The 20569-nt window shown below is 38.6% G+C and overlaps 1 protein-coding gene and 1 non-coding gene across 5 annotated transcripts in view; one reads left to right on the top strand and one right to left on the bottom strand.

The window, feature by feature from the left end:
- The window catches only part of pias1b (protein inhibitor of activated STAT, 1b), a 146219-nt gene that overhangs the window by 23851 nt on the left and 101799 nt on the right, over positions 1-20569 (top strand). For 2 of the 4 annotated variants that reach the window (XM_068018139.1, XM_068018140.1), the window contains exon 2: positions 20147-20193. The exons of the other annotated variants lie outside the window; for them this stretch is intronic. The gene's annotated coding sequence lies outside the window, so the exon portion shown is untranslated. The remainder of the gene's footprint in view (positions 1-20146; positions 20194-20569) is intronic. 4 annotated transcript variants of the gene reach the window in all.
- On the bottom strand, positions 9419-9536 carry LOC137352644 (U5 spliceosomal RNA). Its single transcript, XR_010969747.1, has one exon. It is a non-coding gene; the product is annotated as a U5 spliceosomal RNA (small nuclear RNA).

Below are 20569 nucleotides of genomic sequence, written 5' to 3'. Positions count from 1 at the left end.
TGTCTGTACTATACCTAATATTTTATAAATATGAAATTCAAGATGAAGAGAAACAAATCACAACTGAATAGCTGGGGGTATGTAATTGGCAATTAGGAGTGAAAACCACTGACCATCCTTTCAGCTATCAGCTTGAACTCACTAGTTGGGAAAGTTACAACTGGAAATAAAGATTAAAACAAAATTCCAAATGTTACATGAAAATAATTAAACTTGCCTATAACATGTATTCTTCACATCTGGGATGTATAACCGGTGAGAATTAAAGTCTGAGTTCATGCAGTTTCACAGACCATCTTCACTGAGACAAGTTACAGCTCTTCGTACCTGTGCTTACAGCTTCTGGAAATTTTTATGATTGACAGCAATACTGGCTGTTTGTAACCAGTGGAAAGATATTGGGAATAGAATAAAAACAGAAAATGCTGGAAATACTCAGCCGGTCAGGCAGCATCTGTGGAAAGAGGAACAGTTAATATTTCAGTGCTATAGTGAGAAGAGCACGAATCACTGGGTCAGTTACATCACTAGGAATTGTTAGATGAGAAAGGATCCATCTGGCATGCCTTCTGTGACCCTGGTAGTCACATGATACAATGATTGCGTTGTTGACTAATCATAGCAATCGATCTCATCAGTTGTTCTACAACAGATCCAGACATGGCGCAAAGAAAACCCCAGTGGTGGAGAACTTTGGGAACCTTGGGTCCAAGTCACTTTTTTCCTCCCAAGCCTGCTACATTTACTGTATCCCAAAATGTTACTTTCTGAATGAAATCTAATTTGTATGAATCAATACAAACTCCTTCCACCATCTCTGGGGAATATCTTCCATAGATTGACCACTTGCTCACTTAAATATAATGGAATCCCTAATATGGAAATGCCTGACTACTTTTGGAGCATGAAATATTTGATTAAAATTGGACGTGGCAGAAATAAGATGCTGATTGATTCTTCTGTAGTTCCAATCATGCTCTTTAATCTGAACAAAGTATAGGCGATACAATAAGCATGAGGTGGACAAGACACTGGCTTGTGAGTTCACAAGTGTAACGAGTCACTGTTACAATGTAGCAACTATTTCAACTATGCCATTATAATGGGTCTACCTTTTAAAATAGTTTTGGTTACTGGATTGAAGATGTCTCGGACAAAAATGTTAGTTTTGACTGCTCCTGAAGTTCACATCTTCTAAAATTCAAATTGTGCTGTTGGTTTCATTTGAACAATTTGCTAAATGTAATTTTATTTTTCTTATTTCCTAGTAATAAGTTATTGGTGAGGCAAGTGTCCCACAAAGGAACTAAATTTAAAATGAATAGCTGAATGAGCTTGTTGGTTTAGATGGTAGGCAAATACAAAATAGGAGCAGGAGTAGACCATATAGCCTGTCGAGCCTTCAGATGCACCATGTGTTTAAAGCCAAAGAGGACAGAAGGTCAGAGGTTTGGTACCTGGTCCCTGATGAGATAGAAGAGCTCACTGAAAGTTTAAGTAGGCGACACTACACTGGGTCTCTGCACCTCTGGGCTAGGAAGTGGGAAAACTAACTCTGGTTCCTGCTACTAATTACTGTCCTCTGCTGGAAGGTGTGCATCTGGACAGAATCAGGCTTGGCTGTGCTGCACACAGATTAATACCCTGCTGACTCTTGTTGTTTCGTGTGAAGACTGACCATGTGGGTGAAGTGCTGTTGGCTTGCTGGTGCTTGTGGAACTGCACCCTAACAAGAGTTGGTGTTTTCAGAAGAAGCGAAAAAAGTAATATAAATATTTTGCAAAATATAGTTGGCTTAAATTGTAAGATCATTTGACATGAGCCTGGAGGATAAAAATGGCTTGGTTCAGGAAATTGTCATCTTTAAGTTTATTTTAAGAGGACTTGAATGTACTGGCTAAGTTAAAAATGTGTTTGAGTTTGGTAAAAGGGGATTACACAGTACTGTATTAAATTTGCATGCATTAAGTTTGGTTTCATATTTTAGTGGTATACAGTATAATGTCTAGCTGTATATTTCTCTCATAGGACCTTATGCTTAAGTTAAACACCTTGCTGTCGTTCAGTTTGGGGATTTAACCATTGGATCAGCTGTGCATTCGGAGTAAGAAGTACGATAAATAACTGTATATAAGTTAAATAGTCCAGTGCTCCCTTACTGGTAATTGGTAACCAGTATCTTGTATTGGATAAGTGTGTGGGTCTCCATTATAAATGCTAGAGTGTTGATTAAGTGTTGATTAATAGTTAAAAACAAATTAGTTTTTAATATCTGACATGAATGGGGCTTAAGGATTAGATTAATTCTGAGATCACTGGCTTTCACAATGTATTAATACCTCTACAATTGGTCAAACTGATCACTTTTCATGTATGGCACCTAAACGTTACATGGATTGACAACAATAAAGATATTAGTATTGTTTGACTTTCTTTCCTAGAGTAGGTTGAGGAAGGAAATTAGTGTTCCCTAAAGAAGATGTGTGTGAAGGAAGTACATGATCGAAGTATTAAGAAAAGAATACAGAAAATGCTGGCAATACACAGTCATTGACCGTAAACGTTAACTCTGTTTCTCTTCTCCACAGATGCTGCCTGACCTGCTGAGTATTTCCATTATTTTCTGTTTTCTTTTCAGATTTTCCGCATCTGCAGCATTTTGCTTTTGTTAAAGAATAGTTATACATGGATGTGAATGGAGTGGGGTAGCAATGGTCTGAATTAAGGCTCTTTTAGTGCTTGGTGCAGATATAGAAGAGGAAAAATTACTGCTTGAGCCAATACACCAAAAATCTGCTTGTTAATTTTAGTTCCTCAACACCTAACTACTAGTACTTCCCCTACCGTTGAACACACACATCTATAATTGTACAGGGTGTTTTTTCACAGTTGTAGTTGGAAAATTTTCACACAACTATTACCTTTTTACAGAGATTTGAGGGAACACTCAGGTGATATCTTTTATAGTTTATGTGGTGAACTGAGTGGCTGGTATGTCATTCGCTCCCTTTAAGATAATATCGTGATTAATTTGAAAACTCCAGGAAGTATTGAGAACCCAATTTAAAAAAAAACTGTTCAGATTGCAATTTTTTAAAATTATATTTGTGACTGGAAATTACTAAAGAATGTGCTCCATTAGCTGAGATGGTGTGCATGGATGTATAGTAAAAGCTTTCATTCTGAAAACTACTTTAATACTTCTGGCTATAAACTTCCCCCTTTTCCCCAGTTCCGAAGAAGGGTCACTGACCCGAAACATTAACTCTGCTTCTCTTTCCACAGATGCTGCCAGACCTGCTGAGTGATTCCAGCATTTCTTGTTTTTGTCCCTTTCCCCTGGAGCTTGTTGCCAGTAACTAGCCTTCTAATTCATAAGACAGGTCACAGTGTGGGCAAAGTTTAAATAGAATTTAATTTAGATGTCAATGAAGGAAGTATTTTTTGATGTGGGACATATTAGCTTTAATAAACAATGAGACACAGATATATTTTAATCGATTTATCTTGCTATTCTAGTATAAAAATCACTGGAAGGATTACCTTGGTAAACAACCTGGGGTTGCTTGTAATGTTCATTACATGGCTCTTATGCTTTAAACACCAAGATCTCCCAGGATTGATTCCCAGTCTGTTGAGTGAGCTGGAAGCATTAAAGCACTGTGTTAGGGAGACGAAAATCAGACACTGATCCTGATTGTGTTGACTAGAGTGACGTCTGCTAGAAAGTATGCATATGTGGATGTTGGGTGAGCAGTTCTGGCTTGGCTGTGCTATCGCCAGTTAATTTGACCTCTAGAATAAATTTAATGTGTGAAAATCTGTTCAGCATTACTGTTTCAGTAAATATGCATTCTAGAAATATTCTGGCGGTGTCACCAGGACTTAGTACATGAAAATCTTTAGTTTTTTTCACTACTTTGATAAACTAATGGTTTGTTCAGTTTTCATACCATCTACGTCTGTACTTTCTTTCATAGATTTTTGTCCCTCCAAACTTGAATGTTTGCAGAAAATATTTTATGATTTGAGTTGAACTATTGGTTGCAAGTCAGTCACAATATGGGTGGAAATAGTTTGTTAATGATTCAATTTTGCATTAAAGTATATTTGCTTAAACATGTCTACATCTTGTGATTGTTCCAAAAATTCTAATGATGAGACTTTTTTCCTGCAAGAAAATAATAAATAGGATTTTGAAGATGTTCAGTTTATTATCAGTGAGTGCAGTTGAACAGTTCAGAAATTTAGAGAGTTGAAGGTTGACCCATTAACTTTAGTTAGTGTATATTGGGATCATATCCTTTCCTAACAATTGAATTTGACTGCCAGGTGCTAGTTTTCAGCTTGGCTGCTGAATCGAGTACTTATTGTGCAGGCAGAGATGCATTTCTCCTGGGATGGGGGGGAGGGGGGTGCATAAATAGCAACTTGAAACACAGGATACTAGTCAGCATCTGTGAAAGGACAGTCAATGGTGGTTTGTGCCACTCTTTTTAAAAACTGAAGAGAGATGAACAATACTAACAAAAGGAGGGAAAAGCAGAATCCTCGTCCAAAGTCAACCCTCCTATAGTTTGCCAACATGGCCATTCTTCTATGAATCTACACAGTAAGTGTTGGTAGGCTATTCAGTGGACATGACACCTGAACCTCTCGCTAATGACCACTGTGTAGCACCAGGATTCTTGGTTGACGTGCTTAGTTCCTGTGCCTCCCTGTTGAGAGATAGCAATATATCTTCTACAGCCCTGACCTGACTTAGTTGAGCTAACTCCAAGACTGGGGCTTGCACCTGGATCTTTTACTTGAGCTTATATGGCTCCATGCAGATGGTGTGTTTAATCACCTTTATATTAGCACCTTAGCAAGATGGCATTAAGTTTTTTTTGATGACTTGGATCAGTAATTCTTTAGCGCATGGTTGATTTTTTTTTTCCCCATTGGATTAAATTTTCATTTTAAATTTTTTGACCCCCCCCCCCCCCCCCCCCAAAAAAAAAATCACTTTTTTGGACATTATAATGGTAGAAATAAAGTTGAGCACTGATTATATTAGTGGACCAGTAATCGAGGCCTAGGCTAACAATCTAGTGAACAAGAAGTCAAAACCCACTATGGCAGTTTGATAATTGGAATTCAGTTTTTATTTTTAATCTGGAAAAGTGACCATGAAACTGTCATTATCTTTAAAAAAAAAGACTGCTTCATTCATGTCCTTTTAAGGAAGTAAACCTGTTGTCTTTTCCCAGTCTGCTCCTCTTGTGACTTCAGTTTGGCTCCAATATGGTTGACCCTTAAACTGCCCTCTGAAGTGGTCTAATAAGTTGTATCAAACCACTCAATGATTCAAGGAAGGTGGCCCACCAGTACGTTCTCAGTGCAGTTATGAAAGGGTAATAAATGCTGACCTTGTAGGCAACACCCACTTCCTGAGGAAAAAAAATTAAGCAGATACTCAATTTAGTATCCGTTGTGACAGTCTATAGATAAGATAATATCGTAACGCCAGGAACTTTATGCAAAATAAAAAAGCACTAATTCCACAAGTTAACGGTTGCTACTAATTGGTACTCAGATATATCAGGGTGTTTTTTTTGCCTTCTAGCAACTTTATTCAGCGTGTCCAGTACAAGGGGATGGAGCAACAACTATAGATTTTCTCTTGCTGTAGTTTTATGGGTGGTAATGTGGATAAGGAGAGACAATACTGGATTGCATTTTAAAAAAAGCTTACTTTTATCTAAAACTGGAAAAGAGCATGACCCAAGTAGCTATTCTTTGTGTACAAGCTGAGTTGGTGAGTATTAGCAGGCTATTTTAGTGTGGGAGAGCATCTCAACCACCTAACATAACCAGTGCCAGTGGAACTGTTCCCTACCTGGAGCCTGTGTCTTCGGGAGAGGATGACAGGAAATAGGCATCAGAATGAAACTAGATAGCAAGATTTTATTCTCTGCTTCCCGGTCTATGCTGTGTTGTACTCACCCGAACTGATGAATTTGGTCCCATCTGGTACTCTGTCTTCAGTGGCATGATTTGTTTTTCAGATGTCTGCACTATTTTTACCCAAGGCAGCAGATAGTTTGGTAGCCTTTGCTATTCTTGAGCATTTTATGTTTAATCACATAAAATAATCTATATAACTTTATGGAACTGCCAGTATTTTTGAACCAACTAATTATCTCATTGGTAAAATAATTGTGTGGTGCATTGGAGCACCAATGCAAAGTACCATGGGAGTGTGAAGAAGCATTTTTCATCTTCCTCATCCATTGTGCACTTGATCTGAGGTGTGCTGTGCAGAAAGGTCCTGATCAGAGGGAAGATAGCTTTTTTGTACAGGCATAAAAAAAGGGGGAAATTAAAGGCCATGTGACGTCTGGTCAGGTCGCTCTGCTGGTTCCGACTTTCGGGCTGAGGTCCGGGCCGGACACGCACAGTACTCCGCAGACTGAGCCTGCGCAGTGAGCGTCTCTATGACGTCATCGTGCTCATGCTGCAGCAGTACAGCTTCCTTCCATTCCATCCATCCGAAAGTGGTAAGTACAGTGAGTGTACTATGGTTGGGTCGGGCGCGGGAAAAAATGGAAGGACTCTGGCCGGGTCGGGCTCTGGTCCGATGTGGTTCTGTCGGGTTCGGGTCAGGGTTTTTTTTCCAGACCCAAGTAGGCGTTCGGGGGAAATCACTTTTCAGCAGCAGAGAAATATGGTCTGGTAGGAGAAGAATGTTTTTTGGAGGGGTGCCCTGAAAACCTGCTACCTGTCAGAATTGAATGCATAGGAGCATAGTATTATGACCTCAGTGAGACTGTTAATGTTAAAAATATGAGATATGAGCTCCCCAGACGAATTTAAAGAATTAGACAAGATTTCATGTTTTAAACTTTTATTATAACAAGTAAACTAAAAGAAATTCCCATTAACTAAATACTACTTTGTAAGTAACTGATACCCCAAATTACAAAGAAAGGTTGTTTCCTTACTTATTAAAATACTTGAAACCTCATAGCACGCTTATACATTTACATGGTTCTCTTCGGCGAAATCTTTGCGGTTCAAAGTCCGAAACGCCTCCCAGTTGCAATGGGTTGAATCTCCCAGACCTTTCTCACTGTCAATGTGCTGTTTGCTCATTTCCCCTCAACGCTTTCGAACTAGGTGTCTATGAGTAAGGCAATTCCTGGTGATCCTGCTAGTCTTCTACTTCTCTTCAAGTTTCAACTTTCAAAATAGATTTGAGCCCTCGCCACCTTTTGCTGTATCAGGCTTGAGAACAGGTGTTCCCTCCATCCCCTGTGTGTCTCCCTCGCTCCGTCCCTCCCTTGCTTTTCGCCCCAGCCTCCCCCCCCCCCCCCCCCCCCCCAAGAGCCCCGGTACGTTTGCATTCTCAATCACTGACTCGTTGGTTATGATTAGAAAATATGAAAGGTTGAAACCAATTGTTTTTCAGGTGCTCCCCTGCAGTCTTTTTTTTCAATAACAAATCTTTGATCTGTGTTCTCTGTTGTCCTGGTAACCAAGATTTCTGTGTTGTCCTTTAGCCAAGTGGATATGAGGTCACCTGACTTCTTGGGCGCCATCTTAAACTCTTAAATATCAGTTTTTAAAAACATCATTACAAAGTCCAGCATTCATCACAGGAATTGCTAGACAAAAAAGAGGTCCGTCTAGTTTGCTTTCTACCATTCTGCTAGTCACATACAACAATGATCATGGCATTCACTATCAATTAGTCGACAACAGACCCAGACATGAGACAAGGAAACCTCCAGTCATGGAAAGCTTTGGAAATCCAAAGTCACCTGTTTCTTCCAAGCATGCTACACTTAGCACATGTCATGCTTCAATTTATATGCTGTTTCCCAAAATATTTTCCAAAAGAAATCCTATCTAAATTGCATTTGAAAGAATCAACACTACCATCTCCCTAGGGCACCTGTTTTAGATTTTCCAGCGGGAGATGTTTCGTAATATGTGCACAAGTTTAACTACTAAAATGTTATTTTATATCAACTAATTGAAAATTATAAAGTAGAAAATACTCTGTTGGCTTTGTGGTAGTGTAAATATGACTCTGGTACCTCACTGCTACAAATCTCTCCTCTGTTGTAAATGACGCAGTTTCTTTTCAACTCCCTCTTCTGTTTGATTTTCATTATTGATGCATGGAAAATTGCAACACCTCTAAGTGCTAAAATGTTCCAAAACACACAACAGGTGAGATGCTACTCGGTTACTTGAGAGTTTTGTGTAAGCGGAAGGATGATATGAGATTGATATCCAGGTTTGGAAAATTAATTCTGATGTTTAATTTTCAGGCCTTGGCATTGATATTTTGGTTGAGGTATGAAGACTATTTGAATTGAATTTCAGGTTTGTTGAGATGTGATAACCTTCAGAAGACCTCAAGCACAAACACAATATAAACATAACGAATGGTTTCGTGTTATGAGCATTACAGGGAATTCCCACGGTACAAACAATAAGCTACATGGTTGCTCTGTGTAACCTTTGTAGAATTGCTGAACAGAACCTACACAATGTTTCAGTAACTCTTCTGTCAGATTTGTGAGAATTCTAAGGTAGCCGAATTGAAGATATTTAGGAGTACTGTCTTTCCTTTTGCAGTGCTTTATAGTGACATTAGAGCAACATTCTATTGTGCTGTTTTTTTTGGAAATGCGGGTGTTTTGAAACCTTTTAACTTATTGTGTTTGCCAGAAATAACTGCATGGATGTGACCTTATTTATTTATTTTATGTATGATATATATATGTACTGTTCACGCAAGTTTCAGTAGTAAGTTACAGAAATAAAAGCAATACTTTTTTAAATAAAAGGCATATGTCTAGCTCCACTTTATTTTCAAGCATGGATAATGGAGTGTTTTTGTGACCCATTGTGTAACTAAAATCTCTGCCCTGCTCATAAAACTGTACAGTGCTATTTTACAAAAATCTAGCTGGCTGTTAATTTTGATGTAGAATGAGCATCTTGCAAATGTACTAGTACAGTGAAATTGCATCCACCAGTCAGCTGCATGTAGAATTGGGCTGATATCTATTGAATTGATCTCAAAAGTCATTGATGTCAGTTTGGGTGTGGTACAACACTGTATACAGCTGCTTTAATTTGTTCAGACTGCAGTTGTGAAGATGTTAACATTGCTTGCTGTAATTGTCCTTTCATGTTGACATATTACATTCAATTTAATATTGTATACATAGTTGATTGTGGTAGCAAGTGTTTTATTAGTGGCTAGATTGTGCATGGCTCTGCACACTGATTCCACGAGTGGCTGTGGTGTGAATTTGTACTGTTGTAGTCCCTGCTGTGCTGATGCTTGGTGCGTTTCAGTTGTGGCACTGATGCTTTTTTTTTAGAACATAAAACATCTTTCATTTATTGAAATAGAAACCCCACTAAAAGCAGGGCCACAAAAAATTGTTCAAAACTCTGAGCGCTTCTCTCCACGGAAATCTTTAGTAAAAGGCGAAAGATTTATATGGCAGTTACCCTGTGTAGGTGAGCTACTGCATGTTTCAGCTACGTGCTGATATTGGAGTCTACTTTAATAGCTGGATACTTCACACTTTTATCTGCTAAAGTTCATTCAAATCCTTTATTCTGTTAACCGATTCCAACCAGATCAGTGGTAGGGAGGTGACATCGAGTCCTACAATTGGCCCCATTGCTCCTAGGCTATAAAAGAGAAAAGTCAGCCTTGGTTCCACCTGCTCCTTACTGCCCACTGAGTCTTGCTGGATTGGTGCAAAATGTTAGGTGAGAATGGGATCACACTTTGATGTGATACCTTCCATAAAAGATAGCATCTTGATGAGCTCTCTTATGGAGAATGGCCACTTGCACAAGGGACGGAGGGATCTGAGTACTTGGGAACTTTACCTCTGAGACCAGAAGAGAGAAATGACAATTGATTGCAAAAATTAATTGTGTGCTATTGTTATTTTGCAAGACCCTATTGATTTAAAAAAAGACTGTGAATAGACTTCTTGTGTTGTACTGTGTTTCCTGTTATCACTGTTGCAGGAGGAGAACTGAGTGGGGCACAATTGCTACAGGGGCGAGATACAGTTGTCAAGAATTCTAATTGAGAAGGAGGAGCATTGCCCTAAAAAAAGAGAAACTGAATTGTGCCTTAGAGTGCCACTTAACTAAGCTCAGAAGAAAACGGAAATAATGACTACATTATACGCACCAATATTCATAGCATTTGACTGCTGTGAGCAAGAAGCTGGGATTCTGCAGCCACCTTGCACTGTTGCAGAGTTCTATGCATTTCATATTTTAGAAGCAGTTTTTAAAATCTTAATTTTAGTTTTACTGTTAGACAATTAAAGAGACTACATTAATTCTTACTATTAACATTTCTATAGCTAGCAGTGAGATTATTTCTGTTAGGTCATGTTGATGCCAAACTATAGGTTAGTGTGAAATCATTGCATGGCAGAAGATCTTGCTGCACCATCTAATGTATATTTTGAGTTTACATGTGTATTTATATGGCGGGTAATATACACTTGCAGCAGATCTACTGCCTTACCAGATCTGTCATGGTGCCTCACAAATCTTGTTAAATCAGACCGCAGGAGTCACTGGCTAGTGATCAAAACCCAGAACCCTGGTTGATATTTCCCATTCCCTTCCTTAACTCAGGCATTGGGTCTAGTAGTAACCTAATTGCTATATTGCTTGAGGTCAGTTAACTCCCCGTGAGACTGAACCTGATACCTTCTGGTTTGTATGACTTAGTCACACATTACTTGGTGCAGTTACCCACTAAGCCACCCAGGATGTTATTGTGTGGGAATTTACTGATCTGTTGACCTGTTTTGCCACACTGTGGGACAGTATGCTGGAGTGTCCCAGTGCTGCCCTACACCCAAGTTAATTTTTTCCTACTGGAACCAGTTCAACAACAATTTCAACTTTATTGCTTTAAGGTACAGATAATTCCAGAGATATTTCTAACTGTTTGCCAGGAAATGTTGTGCTTGGACCAAATTTTCTATAGACTCCACATGAAGTAGCTGGTTTATAAACATTTCTACCACAGCTCACTTTATTCATTCAGAAATTCAATCTGGTCAGAAATGGAAAACCGCTGACGGTCATTTTTACACGTGTGTATGTAGCTGAAAATTGACACTTGTTTATGTTCACTGCACTAATAGTCAAGCGGATAATTGAAATGTTTTTGCTTGGATCAGAGATTTTTCACAATGGGAGTGAATTAAAATTGGTTTGCTGCATGGGAATTCTGCTCATAACAGGATGTGTTTTATTTCAAATCTAAAATACAAAAGCTTTATGTTGGCCTTTATAACTAAACCATTGCCCATTTTATATATATATAGATATAGATATAGATATATATATAGATATTTTAAAAAATTAGCTGCGGCTCAGTGGGTAGGTTCATTGCATGATGTGGTGTTGAGTCATTGGAATTGGAAAAATTCCAGATTTAAACTCTGGTCTATGACGTTAATTGAATTTAGTCAGGATGGTCGTGCCTTGCTTCAGTGTGTCTGACTTTGGGATAGGAAGGAAACATAAAATTTGAGGCTGCTGATCCTAATTGCTATTCATCTCCTATTAGAGTTAATCAGCATATGCTGGATAGTCAGGCAAGCATAAGGTCTGGGTTGACTGTAAAGCCACCCTCCCCCAACTTTTAAATAGCCCATTGGTTACAGTTGACCATAATAGTATCAATCAGTTGGTGGAGGGTATAAATTGAAGGTCAGTGACTCTGCAATGTTCCCCAGAAACATCAGCTCGTTACCTCAAGTTTGGATTACTCATTAAATCCAGAATATTTGAATTGTGGGTCATCAATGCACTTGTCACTTTGTGGGTGTTGGGAGTGTGACCGTCCAAAATTAAATTGATGCCAGTCATACGAATTAGGAGCAGGAGTAGGCCACTCAGCCCCTCGAGCCTGCTCTGTCATTCAATAAGGTCATGCCTGATCTGACTAACTTCAACTCCACATAGCTCCGACAACCTTCACTCCTTTGCTTATCAAGAATCTATCTACCTCTGCCTTAAAAATATCTAAAGACTCTGCTTCCACTGCCTTTTGAGGAAGTGAGTTCCAAAGACTCAAGATCCTAAGAGAAAAATCCACGCATATCCCCTTTCTGTATTTTTAATTTTGCTCTTGTTGCCTACCCAGGGTTCTAAAATACTAAACTGTCTCATTGAGATCCATGATCTTAATGACACTGTTAATGTAACCTTATATTACTTTACTGCCCAATAAACCACCTTCCAACCATCAGTAATCAACTGGGTTATAGTTATCCTGTTTTTTGTGGATAGAGTATACATGGGCACTCTTCTACATTGTCAGATAGGTGCCAGTGTCATAGCTGTACTGGGCAGGCTTGGCTAGCTGAGGTGCACAGGTCTAATGTACTAGAGCTGGGGTATTGCCAGTGCCCAAAGTCTGTCTTGTGTACAGTGCAGTCAACCATTTCTTAACATCATTTGGTACTAACAGAATTGGTTTGGCATTGACAACGATGGACATCTGAAGGGGGTCAAGTAGAATCGCCCACTTGACACTTACGGCTGAAGCGCTTACAAACACCTCAGCCTTGCCTTTTGCGTTGCATGCTGGGCTTCATCATGGCTGAGGTCGGGGATATCCTCATAGTTGCCTTGTTGTCCCCCACTATACTTGACTAAATGTGGTAAGGAGTAATGGTGGAAATGAGTACTAATTGGAGAAGGAGGCGGCTCCATGCATCTCCCCATCCTACTTCTCAGCTATTGTCCTGATTCAGTTGCTGTTGGTTATTCCTTTAAAATATTTGTTTTCTGTCTCTCTCTCTCTGTCATTTCTTTATATAACAAAGAAAAGAATGAAAATAAGGTTCCTTCATCATTCCATCTGTCTATCTGCATGCATACTTGTTATCTGTTTATTACCACCCACAAGATTTGATTAGGTCTTCATTTTTGCTTTGAGTTTCTGTTGCATACTGTAGAGATGTCTGATCATTGGAAATTTACTATTATGTGTAAGTACAAGTGTTTTGGTCTAGTGGAAGCAATGAGGATAGGCGGTGATCACTGAAGAAGGCGTTATTGACCTCTATTTCTTGAAGGTGCAGGGAGAATCTTAGTGCCTTATTTTGAACCAACTTCATTTTTCTACAATCCATAAATGAGATTTAATCCATGTAGTGTACATTTGCTATAAAATCTAAGTTTTACTCCATGTTGTCATGGAAATGGCAACTGCAAAACAGAGCGTGCACTCCAGGTTTTATGGTAGCTTAAAATAGATCTTTGAATAACTAGGGACAACACAGTAGGCTGGGAAATTGCTGGTTCCCAGCTTCTCATGAATATCTGAACTGTATATTGCATTTTTGCACTGTTCTCTTTGCCAATTGGTAAATTGGCAATTGATTTTTAAAGCTAAACTAATTAACATTTGTCAATTAATTTTGCCATGTCTTTGCAACTCTGCCTTCAGTCAGCAAAATTGATTTGGAAACCAAGCTAGCAAATGTTTGTATTCCTCACGGTATATAAACAAAGTGCTCAGTCAGGAAACTGTTTGCTGAAGAGACTTGCTTTCTTCTGAATTTCAAGCTTTGTGTTGTGATGAGATGTGCTTTTCTTAAATGTAGCAGAGCAAGGCCCTTATGGTTCAGAGGTAATACCTTTGCCTCTGAGCAATACAGACCAGGAAGATCCAAGGTTTAATTCTTGGTCTTTGCAGCGATAAGTGATCTGAATGGTAGCGATTTTACAATTATCATCACTTCTTGGTTAAGAAAAGAAAAAATGGTGAGGATCCTGCTAGAAGTGCAATGTATGTGGACTTTTGGTTGGAACAGAAGTTGTCTTGCCTACGCACAGAGGCACGGACATGGATAAAGGTCGGTTGGGTGAAGAACAGGAAGGGAATCAGTGCTTTGAGAAATTCAGCCTCATTTAGCAATTCAGACTTCAGTGGTCACTGTCCACTGATTTCAACTGGAAATTGCTTTTGCGGATGTCAGCATTAGGTTTGCCTATGAAAAAGGTGTTGAATAGCTTGCCAAAACTCACTCGCTAGGCTTGCAAGTGAAGAATGATCTCTTGGGAAGATACTGGATGTTGATTGGTGTCTTTTTAGAATTTTACCCAGCATGAACAGAGGAAGAGAGCCTTCTGATGGGAGCAGAAACTGTCCATTATTGTGAATTAGAAGTTTATCTGGGGGATATGTTTTCCTTGGACACTTGTAATTTTGCATAAACCCAGCAAACAAGTCATCACAAGTCAGCTGTCAAACAGGAATGCAAACACTGAAAGGTAAAAACTGAGACTCAAGGGGATAGTGTATGAATCTCATTGATGAATGCTAGCAAGTCTTTAATGGTGTCATAGTAATTTATAATTATAGCATTGTACCAGCTAATGCAGAACATGAAGCTGTGTAAGTTACTGTTTCATTTTAAGACCGCAGGTCCAACCAAGACCTCTAAGATCAGTTTGAGGCTAGTTGCTCTCAAGCAGATTCTGAGGTCAATTAAAGACCATGAGAAATGAATGGAAAGAATGAGCTTTTTAAAAAATACTTTCTTTAAAAACAAAGTGACATAGACTTGCACATGATTGACTCATCTCAAAACATTTGTACGGATATATTTTATGAAAGAAAATGTAAATTTCTCAGTTGAAAAGAAAAATGTTGAGTTTCAGAGGATGACAAAGCTGCATACAGCAATGTCTGGTAGGTGTGGTCCATTGTAGCTGCACAGGCCATTGTTTCATCTGTAAATCCTTAATATTCTTAACTGTTGGTTCTGTTATTTTGCTGTTGCTTGTTATGCAATTTCAGTAGTTTAGGAAATCTTGGTTTTTATTTTCCCTTTTCTAAATAGGCTTGCAAACAAAATTCTATCCCTTGTTGTGATTTTTAACAAATCATTTGGATGCATTCCAGGCAAATAAATTGGTTTCTGTCTTTTTCCTTTTTACCAGCTTGAGTAAATCCATTGCCATTAGTCTGTAGTACTGGGCACAGACAAACAAATGTAATCTGCCCCCTTCAGAGGAAATTGTAAGGCACATGGGGACTCTTGTAGACTGAATAACTCAGCTAATGTAAGCCACATTCTTGAAGAGATTAAACCTTTGTCTCTATAGTTTTCCTTTTGAAGGCACTTTAAAAAAAACTCCATTTGTTTCCTCTCTCCTCCACCCTTATTTTGTTGCTGACACCCCCTCCCCGCAGAAGCCTCTCGGTGAAGTTTTGGTCCAACCCATCAGACTTCTGTGAATCATAATTTGTAATTCAAATAAGCATAGTCAATGTAGCGTGTTTCATGAAGCCCAACGTTTTCATAGAGTTCCCAGGTTATGTACAGCGGAGTCAGATGTATTTACTGTGCTCCAACTGAGGGAATATATAACCAGTGAGGGAGAGAAGGAGGAACTTGGGTGAAAACTGCTGTATAGCCAATGGTTAGTTAAAGGTTTTATGGTTGGGGAAGACTGAATCAATGAAGGAGTCTAGAAATCTAAGGGAAGATAATCAGAACTACTTTTGATCATCTTCATTAGTTAAATACAATTGTAACCCATGATAACTGTGTAGAAGCAAGACTTTTCTAAAAGACAATTCTAAAGGGGATGCAGGAGCAGAGGGACCTAGGTGCATAAGTCATTGAAGGTGGCAGGACAGGTTGACAGTTAATAAAGCATACAGTATCCTGGGCTTTATTAATGGGGCGTAGAGTGCAAGAACAAGGAAGTTATCTTAAACTTGTATAAGACACTAGTTCGGCCTCAGCTGGAGTATTGCGACCAGTTCTGGGTGCCGCACTTTAGGAAAGATGTGAGGGCATTGGAGAGAGTACAGTAAAGATTCACGAGAATGGTTCCAGGGATGAGGAACTTCAGTTACAAAGACCGATTGGAAGTTAGGACTGTTTTCCTTGGAGAAGAGAAGGATGAGCGGTGATTTGATAGAGGTATTCAGAATCATGGGTCTGCCCAGAGTAGATCGAGAGAAACTGTTCCCACTCGTGAAAGGATCGAGAGCAAGAGGGCACAGATTTAAAGTATTTGGTAAGAGAAGCAAAAGTGACAGGAGGATAAACTTTTTCACGTAGTGAGTGGTTAAGGTCTGGAATGTGCTGCCTGAGAATGTGATGGAGGCAAGTTCAATTGAAGCATTCAAAAGGGAATAATTAGACAGTTATATGAAAAGGAAGAATGTGCAGCATTATGGAGAGAAGGCAGGGGAATGGAACTGAGGGAATTGCTCTTTCAGAGAGCCAATGCGGACACGATGGGCCGAATGGCCGTCTTCTGCACTAACAATTCTGTGAAGCCTTAGCAAGCCAACTTCTACTCTTTAACTTGCTCTTTCTCTGGAGCTCAAAACTGTGGATCTCTTTATACTTTGGTCTGTCCATCCTTTCATTCCTTTAATAACCTTCAAGCTTTAAAAGTTGAGCTTAGTGTCTCCTGGTCAGTTCTTCAGTTCTTCCTGACTAATTGGTCTTTACAGCTTTGTGTGATCTGAAATAGAGACCAAGGCCCTTAATACCAGATTTCCAGTTTATCTTGAGCATTCATTTGGAATTAAAAACATGAAGTTTTTTGGAAAGTAGGATTGTGCTTTTATGAAAGCATTGTTTGTGATAACAGAGCTTCAAGTTAAGGTAATTTGTTTCAGGCTGCATTCTCCCAGTAATGCTATCTATGGAAATTAGGCACCTGGTACAATTCTGAGATCTTGATAGTTAGTAACTCAGTAAATTGACTCGAGTGAAGTGGAGTAAACTTGACTAAACTGGCAACCTTTGCCAGTTCTGATGAAAGTCACTGACCTGAATGTTAAACTTTGCTTCTTTCTCCACAGATGCTGCCAGACCTGAGTATTTTCCAACACTTTTTGTTTTTATTTCAGATTTCCAGCATCTGCAGTATTTTGCTTTTATTATAAACTTGACTAATGCCTTTTCTAAAATGCTTTGTCACTGCTCAGAGGTTGTTACTTTCTAGTGAATCTGTCCAAAAAAACACATGCATAATAGCAATTTGTAAGTTCAGAACTGTTAGTAGAATTTTAGCTCGGCATTTTTTTTGCTGAATGCACAGAAGTGTAAAGTACTCTCCCGAATAAATAATAGTATTGGCTCAACTTGCTCTTTCATCTGTAAAGCCTTCTGCCAGTTTGAACACAAACATTGCACCTTCGCTGACTCAATTGGTAAAGGAAGTGTGTGAATGTTCCATAAAGACCAAAAGATCTCTGATTTGATTCCTGGTCTGTGCTATTAAGAGTTCAGTTGGGGAAGCTTTGGTGGAGCTTCAACTGACTTTCTCCCCCTGGGCTATGAAGGAGAAAATCAGCTACCCAATGACCCTCTGCAAAATGTGTGTGGATTCAGATGTTGGGCGAGGACAGGTTTGGACTTGGCATTGAAGTGCCTTGTTTTGCATATGAAGATTAGGCATTGCTGGAATCTATGGATCAGTGCCCATGCAAGAGACAGTATCTTTACGAGAAGGACAGAAATAGAACAAAATGAAGCTGGTGAGGCAAATTGTTGAATTTCAAAGCAAAGCACAGTAGTTGTACTGAGTGGTAGTGTGCTGATAATTTGAAAAATTTTGCACTAAAGAAATTTGAATTGTGTAATAATTCAAATTAAGTGACATTAATACAGCAACATAGTAAGTTGGTGCTTTTTAAAAAAAGTTGGAATCGCTAGATAATTCAAAGAGAGCGACTTAGCATTATAACTGTTAATTAATTTAAAGTTTAAGGTTATTGCTGCAATGGATATTTGAGTCAAGAAGCTGCTTTTAAAGCACTTTTGCATTGATGATTATTTAGTTTAGATCACAGAAAAGGGTGTCCATGTAAAACAGCTACTTTTTTTCCAGTGTTAGAATCAGAGGCCCATCTTTTTCTTTGGAGGTGGGTTTATATTTTTTGCAGGTACCCAGAGACATGAGGGAAAACTTTTTTACGGCATTGAGTGGTTAGGATCTTTAATTCAGTGTCTGAGAGTGTGATGGAGGCAGATTCAAAAAGGCATTGGATAAATACCAGAAGAGCGAAAATATGCAGGGCTATGAGAAAAAGGAGTGGGGCTAGCTGAGTTGCTCTTGAAGAGAGCTGGTACAGACAAGATGGGTTGAATGGTCTCCTGTGTTGTAAACATTCTATGATTCTATAATTCTGACCAGAAACACTGCTGAAAATTGCCCTTAACTTGAGTATTGGAGACTCTAAAAGCAGCTGTGCTATCTCATTTTAAATGCATAAAACAATCCAAAATGTGAAGTTTAAGACATGTACGCTATATTACATTTAATTTGAAGTTTTGAGCACTGATCTACTATCACTCCCTTTATCTTTTTTTGCGGGGAGTGACATCCCTTACCGGTTGTGTTTTACTTTGAAAAGGGAACAAACACATTTTTCAAAATGTCGTATGTTAAAAATGAAAACTGGAATTGAGAATATTACAGGATTTCTGGAACTTTAATACACTAAGAGAAAGTGTTTCAGTGCAGACTGAGATGCATCTGAAATGCTACATTAAACCTGGGGAAAACTAAATGATGTAACTGGAATATGTTAACTCCTGCCTACTGACTTTAGATTTGTTAAATTGTCTACAAATTTATTTTTGGAGTTTAAATGTTGAATTATAGAATAGTCACTTGGATTGCTTCAATGCTGTAATTTATCAAAATTCCTTAATTGTCTACATAATTTTCTGAATCAGTTGATTTGATATTGTGGCTTGGGAAGAAATATTAAGCAATAATCAACTCATTTGTAGGCTAATGAGGCTTCAGGTAACTGGTGAAACTGCTGTGTAAAGTTTCCATTGAGAGATGCATTACTTCAACAGTGTTGGCAAGGTTTTGTTTTGTTGCCATGATAACATGGACAACTTTTGCTTTTTTATCTGACCTTTTAATTCTGTGACCATGTTAGCACTGTCAATATACCTCTTTCCTCAGCACTGAAGTATGTCTTCTGCCACGCTTGCACAGGTCTGTTTTGTTGGTATTTTCTTAAACTTCAAACGACTGTAATATGTTGTACAGCTTTGGGATCAATTGTAATACAAAAAGAAATCTTGACGCAACCACCTTCCCAAAAGTTATTTTTCAAATAGTACATATGGGATAGTGACACCCCACTTGAAGTATTCTGTGGTCTTAAATAATAGTGATGCCTTATTTATCACACTTATGGCCCTTTTCAACATGTTATATGATGTGCGTAAGATGGCGACCTCTTCATTGGCTGATTTTTTTTTTCCTTAAATAACTAAACTACTGATTTAACTTGGGTAAGAATGTGTATATTTAAAATTAAGGTGGGGTGAAGCATTTGTGTGTATTGGTTGACTGCAACATTTTACTGATGGGCCGAAATTGACACTAGTGCTTGAGCTAAAGCATACCACACATTGAAATAGTAATCTGCTAACCTTATATTCTGGCATCTCCACAGTAACTGAAAAGGGGATGCTACAAATCCAATGTAGGTTAAGAGTACAGTGTAGATGTTCTATCATTAGTTCTAGCAGACTGTCCACGTTTGTGGAAGAGAAATCATTGTAAAGTCAATGGCAGAATCTTTCAGTAAAAATTAGGATAGTTATTTCATGTAGAACTTTTTGAATTGGTTTACTTGCTATTTGATTTCTTTGTAAACCTCAAATGTTGACCATTTGGTAGAAACGAGCAGTTAGTTGAATTAAAAAAGCTGCCGCTGATAAAAGAAGGATTAAATGTAGCATTGAAGGATTGGAGATTGGGTGGGTGTGCATAAAACTCACTTAGTCTTGTGTGCTAGTGCAACTTGGCAAAAGCTGGAAGTTAACCCTAATTGGCATGTTGAATTTTAAGTCTCTGATTTAGAGTATATGAAGGTCTTTTGGTTATTGCTTTATTTAACTTTTTAATTAGTATTTCCATTTTTTGTGGAAACCAATGTAACTGTGGGCAAAATGTCAAATGGCAATTATTTAAGACCGACGTAACTAACATTTAATCTGGACCACATTTCTCAGTAACTATTTTTGTATGTAAAATGGCTCCATTCCATATAATCTTCCTCTTGTGCTTGCAGTATGCTGGTGCTGTGCTAAGTGATGGAAGATAAAGTTGAAATTAAAGGTTTGAAGTTTTTAAATAGCTTTCATTCTATTTAGCTCCTGTTCTAAAAATGTGTTATTGTATCTTTGCAGCTTTCCAGGTTGCCGGCAAAGATGAAACCGGGAGTGCTGCTTTAGAACTGTTGCTTTTTAAAAAAAAAAGTGTAGAAAAGCCTCAGGGTATCAAATTTCCCGTGGGAGATGTGCTCGCCCACCACTGAGTAATCCCCACTGTGATTGCAAATGATGTGTGAGGTTCTGTAGGCATAAATCTGTCTTGTACCCATCAGTGCGTCATGCTACCATGACAGTCTTAAGTTCATCGGAAAACTGGCATAACTGAAGTTTACTTCAGTGGCCGATTAGGTTCAGCTGGGACCAGTTTTTGAGTTTTTTTT

The sequence above is a fragment of the Heterodontus francisci genome, chromosome 38 (genome assembly GCF_036365525.1).
Source record: "Heterodontus francisci isolate sHetFra1 chromosome 38, sHetFra1.hap1, whole genome shotgun sequence".
Taxonomy (NCBI): Eukaryota; Metazoa; Chordata; class Chondrichthyes; order Heterodontiformes; family Heterodontidae; genus Heterodontus; species Heterodontus francisci.
The sequence above is the reverse complement of the archived record's forward strand: the minus strand, read 5'-3'. Positions and strand labels throughout refer to the sequence as shown.